The sequence below is a fragment of the Rhincodon typus genome, chromosome 21, assembly GCF_021869965.1.
Source record: "Rhincodon typus isolate 14 chromosome 21, sRhiTyp1.1, whole genome shotgun sequence".
Lineage (NCBI taxonomy): Eukaryota > Metazoa > Chordata > Chondrichthyes > Orectolobiformes > Rhincodontidae > Rhincodon > Rhincodon typus.
Window position 1 is genome coordinate 11,228,245 of NC_063352.1, and position 9,633 is coordinate 11,237,877.

The window sequence follows — 9,633 nt, forward strand, 5'->3', positions numbered from 1 at the left end:
TGCATTGGATAGGATGCAGAGGAGATTGACCAGGATGTTATGAAGAGAGATTGGATAGTGAGCTCTTTGGAGCAGAGAAGACTGAGAAAGGAGATAACTGGGACATATAAAACTATGAGGGGCATAAAGAGGGTAGACAGAAAGGGTCATTTCCTTATGGTAGCGGGAACAATGACGGGGGTGGGGGGCATACATTGAGTAAAATAAGATGAAGGGCAGGAGCTTTAGAGGGGATGTGAGGAAAAATTCTTTCTCCCAGAGGGGGTGGGAATCTGGAACTCACTGCCTGTAAAGGTGGTGCAGACAGAAATCCTCGTAACATTGAAGAAGTATTGAGATGAGCATTTGTGATGCCAAGGCATACAAGGCAATGGGCCAGGAGCTAGAAAATGGGATTGAATAGTTATTCTTTTTGACCACTGCAGATTCAGTTGGTCTGAATTCTGTGCTGTAAACCTCTATGGCTCTATGATTCTACGATTTGAGTTGGTAATGCGTTGGTAAGAGTACTCAGTGAAAGATCAAGTTACACCCCAACTACTCACTGTGCGTAAAAGGTTTTTCTCACGTCTAGGCCCGAAATGTCAGCCTTCCTGCTCCTCTGATGCTGCTTGGCCTGCTGTGTTCATCCAGCTCTACACCTTGTTATCCCTTTTCTCACATTTGCTTCTTTTATGAATCACTTTAAATTTGTGCCTCTGGTTCTTACCTTTTTACAGATGGGTGCAGTTTCTTAAATCATAGAATCATAGAATCTCTACAGTGTGGAAGCAGGCCATTTGCTCCATTGAATCCAGTTCGACCCTCCGAAAAGCATCCCATCCAGATCCACCCCCTACCCTATCCCTGTAACCCTCCATTTCACATGGCCAATCTACCTAGCCTGCACATCAAATGGCTCAGTGTCACATATTCAATTATAATGCTCTTGTCCAGTCCTTTAAGATATTTTATTTCCTAAAAGAGGCCGTATAAGCATAAGTTATTTTTGTTTTCTCTTTCATTCTTTTGAACCTTAACATTAATCCTCTCTTGTCAACATGGCGTGTCACTTATTCATTTTTTTAGGAAAGGGCTATTTCTTTTATTGGAATATCTCAATCGAAATCAAAATTACTTTTTGGTGCATTACCTGTAGCAAAAGAAAGTGCACTTTGTATTTGTAAATATTTACAAGTAATATTTGAGTGGCTTTCACAGAATAGGTTATTCATGGGCCAGGGGTTATTCCAGGAGACTATTATGAGACACAGGTTGCTGAATTTTTAGAACCTCTAACAGCCAAGTAATTTTTAAAATATTTCATTATTTAATGACCTGAATTTTGGTTTAAGTGTAAACTGACTAAGCAAAGCACCAAGAACTGCAAATACAAACACTTTAGATAAGTAACAGCCACCAACAATGTACCGACTAGAAAGGAAAGTGTACTTGATAAAGTGTTTGCATTTGTCACAGCATTTGTGTTCTGAACCAGGTGGCTGGGAAGGAACAGCAACTTTCAAACTGTCATTCAATTCCGGAGGAGCAATAGACTTTGGAAAGGCAATGATAGATGTTGCCTCTTACGGTAAGTGACTGGAAAGTTAATGAGAACCTTTAAGGATATTCCACAGAATGTCTTTGCCCAATCACGGTCCCAAATCCCCAGAATTAACTTGTGTGAAACAGAAAGGAATGGAGAATTTAGCTGACAGTTATGTGAACAGCAGTTTACAGTTAAGAAAATCTGATGGAAGTCAGCCTGAAATGACCACAAATTAATACAACTAAAAATTGCAGCATGATTTCTGAATGAGACTTAAGGCTCCACTCTAATACTGAATAGATAGTCTGGTGTATAGTCTTTTTAAATTCTAATTCAGTCAATCATACTTCATTGTTCTGTTGTTTTCAAGTACAAATAATATTAAATTCAAATGCATTATATATGATAGAGTTTGTATCTAGAAAAGGTTGAAGCTCACAGTTAAATGTGTTCCAATTCCCCGTAACTTCTTAAAAATAACACATTCTCCAGTGACCAATAGAAAGAACAGAAGGACAAGCTTTCTTGTTTTAAGAATTTTTTTTATTCGTTTATGGGATGTGAGCCAGCATTTATTGCCTGTCCCTAGTTGCCCTTGTGAAGGTGGGGGTAAGCTGACTCTTTGAACCTCTGAAGTCCACCTGCTGTGGATTGACCCACAATTTCCCTAGAGAAGGAATACCAGGATTTTGACCCAATGACAGTGAATGAATGGTGATATATTTCCAAGTCAGGGTGGTGAGTGGCTTGGAGGGGAACTTGCAGGCGGCGGTGTTCCCATGTATCTGATGGAAATGGTCAAGGGTTTGGAAGGTGCTGTCCATGATTGGTGAATTTCTGCAGTGCATCTTGTAGATCATGCATACTGAGCATCAGCGTTGGAGGGAGTGGATGTTTGTGGATGTGATGCCTTGTGGATAGAGCTGCTTTGTTCTGGATGGTGTCAAACTTCTTGAATGTTGTTGGATCTGCACCCACCCAGGCAGGTGGGGAGTATTCCATCACACTCCTGACTTGTGCCTTGTAGGTGAAAGACTGACTTTGATGAGTCAGGAGGTGAGTTACTTGCCACAGTATTCCTAGCTTCTGACCTGCCCTCGTAGCCACTGTGTTTATGTGGTGAATCCAGTTATGTTTCTGGTCAATGATAACCCCCAGGATGTTGATACTGAGGAATTCAGTGATGGTAACACCATTGAATGTCAAGGAGTGGTAGTTAGATTGTATCTTATTGATGATGGTCATAGCCTGGCATTTGTGTGGCACCAATGCCACTTGCCACTTGTCAGCCCAAGCCTCGATATTGTCCAGATCTTGTTGCATTTGAACATGGACTGCTTCAGTACCCAAGGAGTCATGACTGGTATTGAACAATGTGCAATCATTGGAGAACATCCTCATTTCTGACCTTATGATGGAGGGAATCATTGATGAAGCAGCGGAAGATGGTTGGGCCGAGGACACTACACTGAGGAATTCTCGCAGAGATGTCCTGGAGCTGAAAATGACAGACCTCCAACAACCACAACCATCTTCCTATATGCCAGGAAGACTGCAACCAGCAGAGAGTTTGCCCCCAGATACCCACTGATTCCAGTTTTGCTAGGGGTCCTTGATGCCACACTCAGTCAAATGCCGCCTTGATGTCAAGGCCTGTCACTCTCACCTCACCTCTGAAATTCAGCTCATTTGTCCATGTTTGAACTAATGCTCTAATGAGGTCAGGAGCTGAGTCGCCCTGGTGGAACCCAAACTGGGCGTCACTGAGCAGGTTATTGTTGAGCAGGTGCTGCTTGATAGCGCTGTTACTGACGCCTTCCATCACTTTTTTGATGATCGACAGTAGACGAATGGGACAGTAATTAGCCGGGTTGGATCTTTCCTGCTTTTTACGTATAGGACATACCTGGGCAATTTTCCACATTGTCGAGTAGATGCCAGTGTTGTAACAGCACTGGAAGAGCTTGGCTAGGGTAGCAACAAGTTCTGGAGCACAAATCTTCAGTACTATTGCCCGAATGTTCTCAGGTCCTTTGCAGTATCCAGTGTTTCTTAATATCATGTGGAGTGAAGCGAATTGCCTGAAGACTGGTATCTGTAATGCTGGGGACCACTGGAGGAGGCAGAGATGGATCATCCACTCAGCAATTCTGGCTGAAGATTGCTGCGAATGCTTCAGCTTTATCTTTTGCGCTGATGTGCTGGGCTCTTCCATCATCGAGGATGGGGAAATTTGTGGGTCCTCCTCCTCCAGTGAGTTGTTTAATTGTCCACCACCATTCATGACTGGATGTGGCAGGACTGCAGAGCTTAGATCTGATCCATTGGTTGTGGGATCGCTTAGCTCTGTCTATCACTTGCTGCTTTTGCTGTTTGGTGTGCAAGTAGCCCTGTTTGATGGCTTCACCAGGTTGACACCTCATCTTCAAGTATGCCTGGTGCTGCTCCTGGCATACCTTCCTGCACTCTCCATTGAACTAGGGTTGATCCCCTGGCTTGATGGTAATGGTTGAGTGGGGGATATGCCGGGCCATGAGGTTACAGATTGTGCTGGAGTACAATTCTGTTGCTGTTGATGGCCCACAGCACCTCGTGGATGCCCAGTCTTGAGTTGCTAGATCTGTGCGAAATCTGTCCCATTTAGCATGGTGATAGTGCCACACAACACGATGAAGGGTATTCTCAATGTGAGGGTGGAACTTTGTCTCCTCAAGGACTGTGCAATGGTAATTCTTACCGATACTGTAATGGACAGACACTCTGCAGTCAGCAGATTGGGAAGCATGAGGTCAAGCATGTTTTTCCCTCTTGTTGGTTCCCTCACCATCTGCTGCAGACCCAGTCTAGCAGCTAAGTCCTTTAGGATCCAACCAGCTCAATCAGTAATACTGCTGCCGAGCCCCTCTTGGTAGTGGACATTGAAATCCCCCACCCAGAGTACATTTTGTCCCCTTGCCATCCTCAGAGCTTCCTCTAAGTGTAGTTCAACATTGGGGAGTACTGATTCATCAGCTGAGGGAGGACAGTATGTGGTAACCAGCAGGAGGTATTCTTGCCCGTGTTTAACTTGCAACCATGAGACTTCATGGAGTCCAGAGTCAATGTTGAGGACTCTCTCTTGACTGTATGCCACGGTGCCACCACCTCTGCTAGGTCTGTCCTGCCAGTGGGACAAGACATATCCAGGGTTGGTGATGGTGGTGTCTGGGACATTGTCTATAAGGTATGATTCTATGGATATGACTATGTCAGGCTGTTGTTTGACTAGTCTGTGAGAAAGCTCTCCCAGTTGTGGCACTAGCCCCCAGATGATTGTGAAGAGCAGTTTGCAGGGTCGACAGGGCTGTTTCTGCCATTGTCTTTTCCGGTGCCTAGGTCAATCCAGGTGATCCATCTGGTTCCATTTCTTTGAGACTTTGAGGCGATTGGTACAACTGAGTGGCTTGCTGGGCCATGTCAGAGGGTGCAATTGAGAATCAAACATATTGCTATGTGTCTGGTGTCACATGTAGGCCAGACCAGATCAGGATGTCAGATTCCCTTCTCTGAGCCAGATGGGTTTTTCCAACAATTGGCAATAGTTTCATGTCATCAGTAGATTCTTAATTCTAGATTTTTTAAAAATTGAATTTAAATTCCACCATCTGTCGTGGCAGGATTCACACCTGAGTTTCTGGATTAATGGTCTAGCAATAATACCACTAGGCCATCACCTCCCTATAACTGTAACAAAAAAACTAAAATCATGAAACATTACTTAGCAGGCAACTAATGCACAAAACAAAATAAAATATATTCCTCCACCAATTAACACAACTAAGGTATTCTTCATGACACATGTTTATCTTATACCATACTTCTGGCAGAAATATAGCCTTGATGATTAAATTCCAAAGACTATCCAGATTTTCAGATGTTCCTTGTCAGGATGAGTTTTCTAGTGACCTTTGAAAGTCACTCCATTCAGTCTTCAGAGGATCCTCAAAGTAGGTACATGAATAGGAAAGGTTTACTAGGATATGGGCCAAATGCTGGCAAGTGGGGCTAGTTTTGGGAAACATGGTTGGCATGGACAAGTTGGGTCTATTTCTGTGCTGTTTGGCTCTATGATTCTATAATTCCTTGTTCATTAAATCTCTATAAGTCTCGTCTTTTCTAGCACCCGGCCCACCAGGATCCTGCTTAGCAAGTGATACAAAAAGCAGTCTATTCCTCAGTTTTTCACAGCAACAAACATATTTTGTCTGTGCCATTATGTATCCCTGAGTGCGTGAGTCTCTACAGCCACTCTCCTTGATGTCAATGTATGAAACAAAAACAGAAACCACTGGCAAAACTCAGCAGGTCTGGCAGCATCTGTGGGAAGAAAGCAGAGTTAACATTTCGAGTCTGGTGACTCTTTATCAGAACTGTTAGCAGCGAGGAAAGAGTGATGTTTATTCTGAAGCTGAAGTTGGCGTGGCTTGTGGGTGGGGGCGGGGAGAGGTGGGAGTTCTCGTGAAGAGGTGGGAGGAGATGGAGCCCAGAAAGAAAGAGAGAGAGAGATAGAAAGGCGTAGGTAAACAAACAGATGATAGATAGCAGGCCAGGGCAGAGGAAAAGCTGAGTAAGTGATAATAAGAGCTAAGGGAAGGAGAAATTGGGAGAGCTGTGCTGAAAGCAACCCATGTAATGTAATTATGGGCCTAGGAGTACATGAGAATGGGTAACAGTGTGCAAGCAGCCCATGTCATAACAGGACTGTGTGTGAGATGGGTAGAAAACATAAAAGGATGGAGTCCTAAAGTTATTGAACTCGACATTGAGGCCTAGAGGCTGCACAGTTCCCAGTTGGAAAATGAGATGCCGTTCTTCAAGCTTGTGCTGAGGCTCACTGGAGCACTGCAGCAGGCCTGCAGTAGAAATGTTGGCCAGGGGACATGATGGTGCTCTGAAGTAACCAGCAACCAGAAGCTCAGGGTCCTTCTTGTGGACAGAAATCCTACTAATCCTGGATATGCTTCGGTGAAAGAAGGGGAGAGGGAAGCAGCCGAGGGAAGCCAGAGGATTGAGATGCCTTCAAAAACCAGCAGAGCACAACTGAAAAACACAAAAACGGGGGAGAAGATGAAATATGAGGCTAAGCTAGCAAGTAATATAAAATAAGGTTGCAAGATTTCTTTTAAATATCTGAAAAGTAAGGGAAAGACAATAGGGGACATTGGACCACTGGAAAATAAGGCTAGTGAAATAGTAATGGGGAACAAAAAATGGCAGAGGGACTAAACAGGTACTTTGCAACAGTTTTCACAGTGGAAGACACCAGCAGCATAGCAGAACTTTAAGGGAGTCAGGGGTAGAGGTGAGTGTAGTAGTCAACACTGAGAAGGTGCTGGGGAAGCTGAAAGGTCTAAAGGTGGATATGTCACCCGGTCCAGATGAATTACACCCCAGAGTTCTGAAGGAGATAGCTGAGGAGAAACATTGGTGGTGATCTTTCAGGAATCACTGGAGGCAGGGAGGGTCCCAGAGGACTGGAAAATGGCAAATGTAACAGCCCTGTTTGAGAAGGGAGGGAAGCAGAGGACAGGAAACTATAGGCCAGTTAGCCTGACCTCAATAAGATTTTAGAGTCCACAATGAAGGATGAGATTGCAGAGTAGTTGGAAGTGCATGGTGAAATAAGGCTGAGTCAGCATGGCTTTGTCAAGGGTAGGTCATGTTTGACAAATCTGTTAGAAATCTTTCAGAAGAAAATGAGCAAGTCAGACAAAGGAGAGCCACTGGATGTGATCTGTTTGGATTTCCAGAAGGCCTTTGACAAGGTGCCATATAGGAGGCTGCTAAATAAGATAAGAGCCCATGGTGTTAGGGGCAAGGTACTGGCATGGATAGAGGATTGGCTGCCTGGCAGATCACTCCTCCCTCATGTCACATCTGTCTGTTCCTGTTGGCAGGGGGTTGTAGGGATGGGCACCTGTTCACATGAAGAAGAACAATTTTTCTTGCAGATGCAATCCAGATTAACATCTGCTGGACTGGGAGAAATGTGCCTCATGTAGGGAAAAGGCCAAGGTGAAGAAGAGGATTTTCTGACAGCCAGTATTTACTGTCATTGACTGAAAGATAACTTATTTTTGTGACATACATAACTAGAATTATTTATTTATTCACAGGGTGAAGTCTTCACTGGCTAGATCAACATTTATTACCCATCCCTAATTGTTAAGAGTCAACCACATTGCTGTGGGTCTGGAGGCACATGTAGGCCAGACCAGGTAAAGATGGCAGTTTCCTTCCCTAAAGGGCATTAATGAATCAGATGGGTTCTTCTTGACAATCAGCAATGGATTCATTGTCATCCTTAGACTCTTAATTCCAGATATTTATTGAATTCAAATTCCACCAGCCACCATGGCAGGATTCAAACCCAGCTCCCCAGAACATTAGCTGGATAAACAGTCCAGTGATAGTACCACTAAACCATCGCTTCCCCATGTAAACCATGCAAGAGGGAAAGTAGTGCCAATATTTTACCTCAAAATGCTTCAGAATACTAAAATTACTGTTTTACAAAAGAAAAACATATGGCTATCATAGGATAGTGAGGATTGATCAAAGTTGCATTACAGGGGATGTTATTATAGGCGATATTTAGTCATGTTGCTGATTACAATTTTAACATTTCCTTCCAGCATTCAGAGGTCAATCACCTTACAGACCTGTGGTGTACGTCTATGAAACAATTAGCATTATACCAGCAAGAAACAGCACTTTTTATTCGTCGGCCACTCCAGTTATAGAACAATATACTTATGCTCCTGGAACAGCACCACCAGCAGGTAATATTAACTCTCTTAACTGAGATTTTGACCATCAGAATGTAGAATAATAACATTATAAATATCATTCCCACAAAAACTAACTATTTTTTATTAACTATTGTAAGATTTGAGAGTTTTATTTTTCAAAACATATTCCTATTTTACAGGACAGCTGGCTCTTTTATGCACACATTCCATTACAATATTTATCATCGGTCTCTTTGTTTGCCAATAAGTGCCTGCACTAAATTCAAGAAACAAATACATACCGAGTCAATCCACAAGTGCAACTAAAGCAACGCAAAAATGCCAATTTACAGAAAATAATTGGAATGAAGGGGTTGGATCTTCCCCTCAGCATCAGGAGCTGAGAGTTGCACCACTTCCCAATTTTGCAATCCTTCTCCCGCAGTATTTTCAGTTTTAAGAGATGTGAGAAGTCAAGGCCAGGATCTGCTGCATCCTTAGGCAAGCTGAAGGCAGCGACAAAGGAAACAATTGTTAAGGCAGTCTAGTTCGAAGGCCAGCATGTCATCCACTTCAATTCATGGTTGTTAGTGCCTCAAGCTCTCATATCCCACCTTCCTTCATTACACCGAAAGAACTGTGGATGCTGTAAATCAGAAACAAAAATAGAAAATGTTGGAAAAGCTCAGCAGATCTTGCAGCAGCTGTGGAGACAAATCAGAGTTAATGCTTTGGGTTAAGGGTTCTGAGGAAGGGTCACTTGAACCGAAACGTTAACTCTGATTTTTCTCTACAGATGCTGCCAGACCTGCTGAGTTTTCCAGCAATTTCTATTTTTGTTTCTCCCCCATTAAACCCTGTCCCCAACTACCATTGCATACCCCTCCCTCCCAATATTCCTCCATGTATCCTTCATTTAGCCATCTCTTCAAACCTTGGTTACAGTTTTCAGATGGTCTCATTATGAATATTGGTTGAACTCGAATGAACGAATGGACTCAGTTAAGTCGGGCATGTTTACACAGCTGCAGAGGGAGTTCTACCTTTGTTGGCATTTCTATTACCTTGTAATAAGTTCTTTGTTCTTTGATGTAGTTTCTTCAATGCCTGTTTGTTTATTTGCACAAGATTATGAAGTGTTAAGTGGAATCCAACCTTTGTCATTGATACTATGAATGACTGACACTTCAATGAGATTGTACAATGAGCAGTGTTTTTCAAATGGAATAGATCAAGCTTCCCTGCTTATTATTTCAGTTTCAGAAGTAACTCAAGGGTTTGCCTAACTTTTCAATGGTTCATTGGTCCCCACACCCAATGGTTCACTGATCCTGC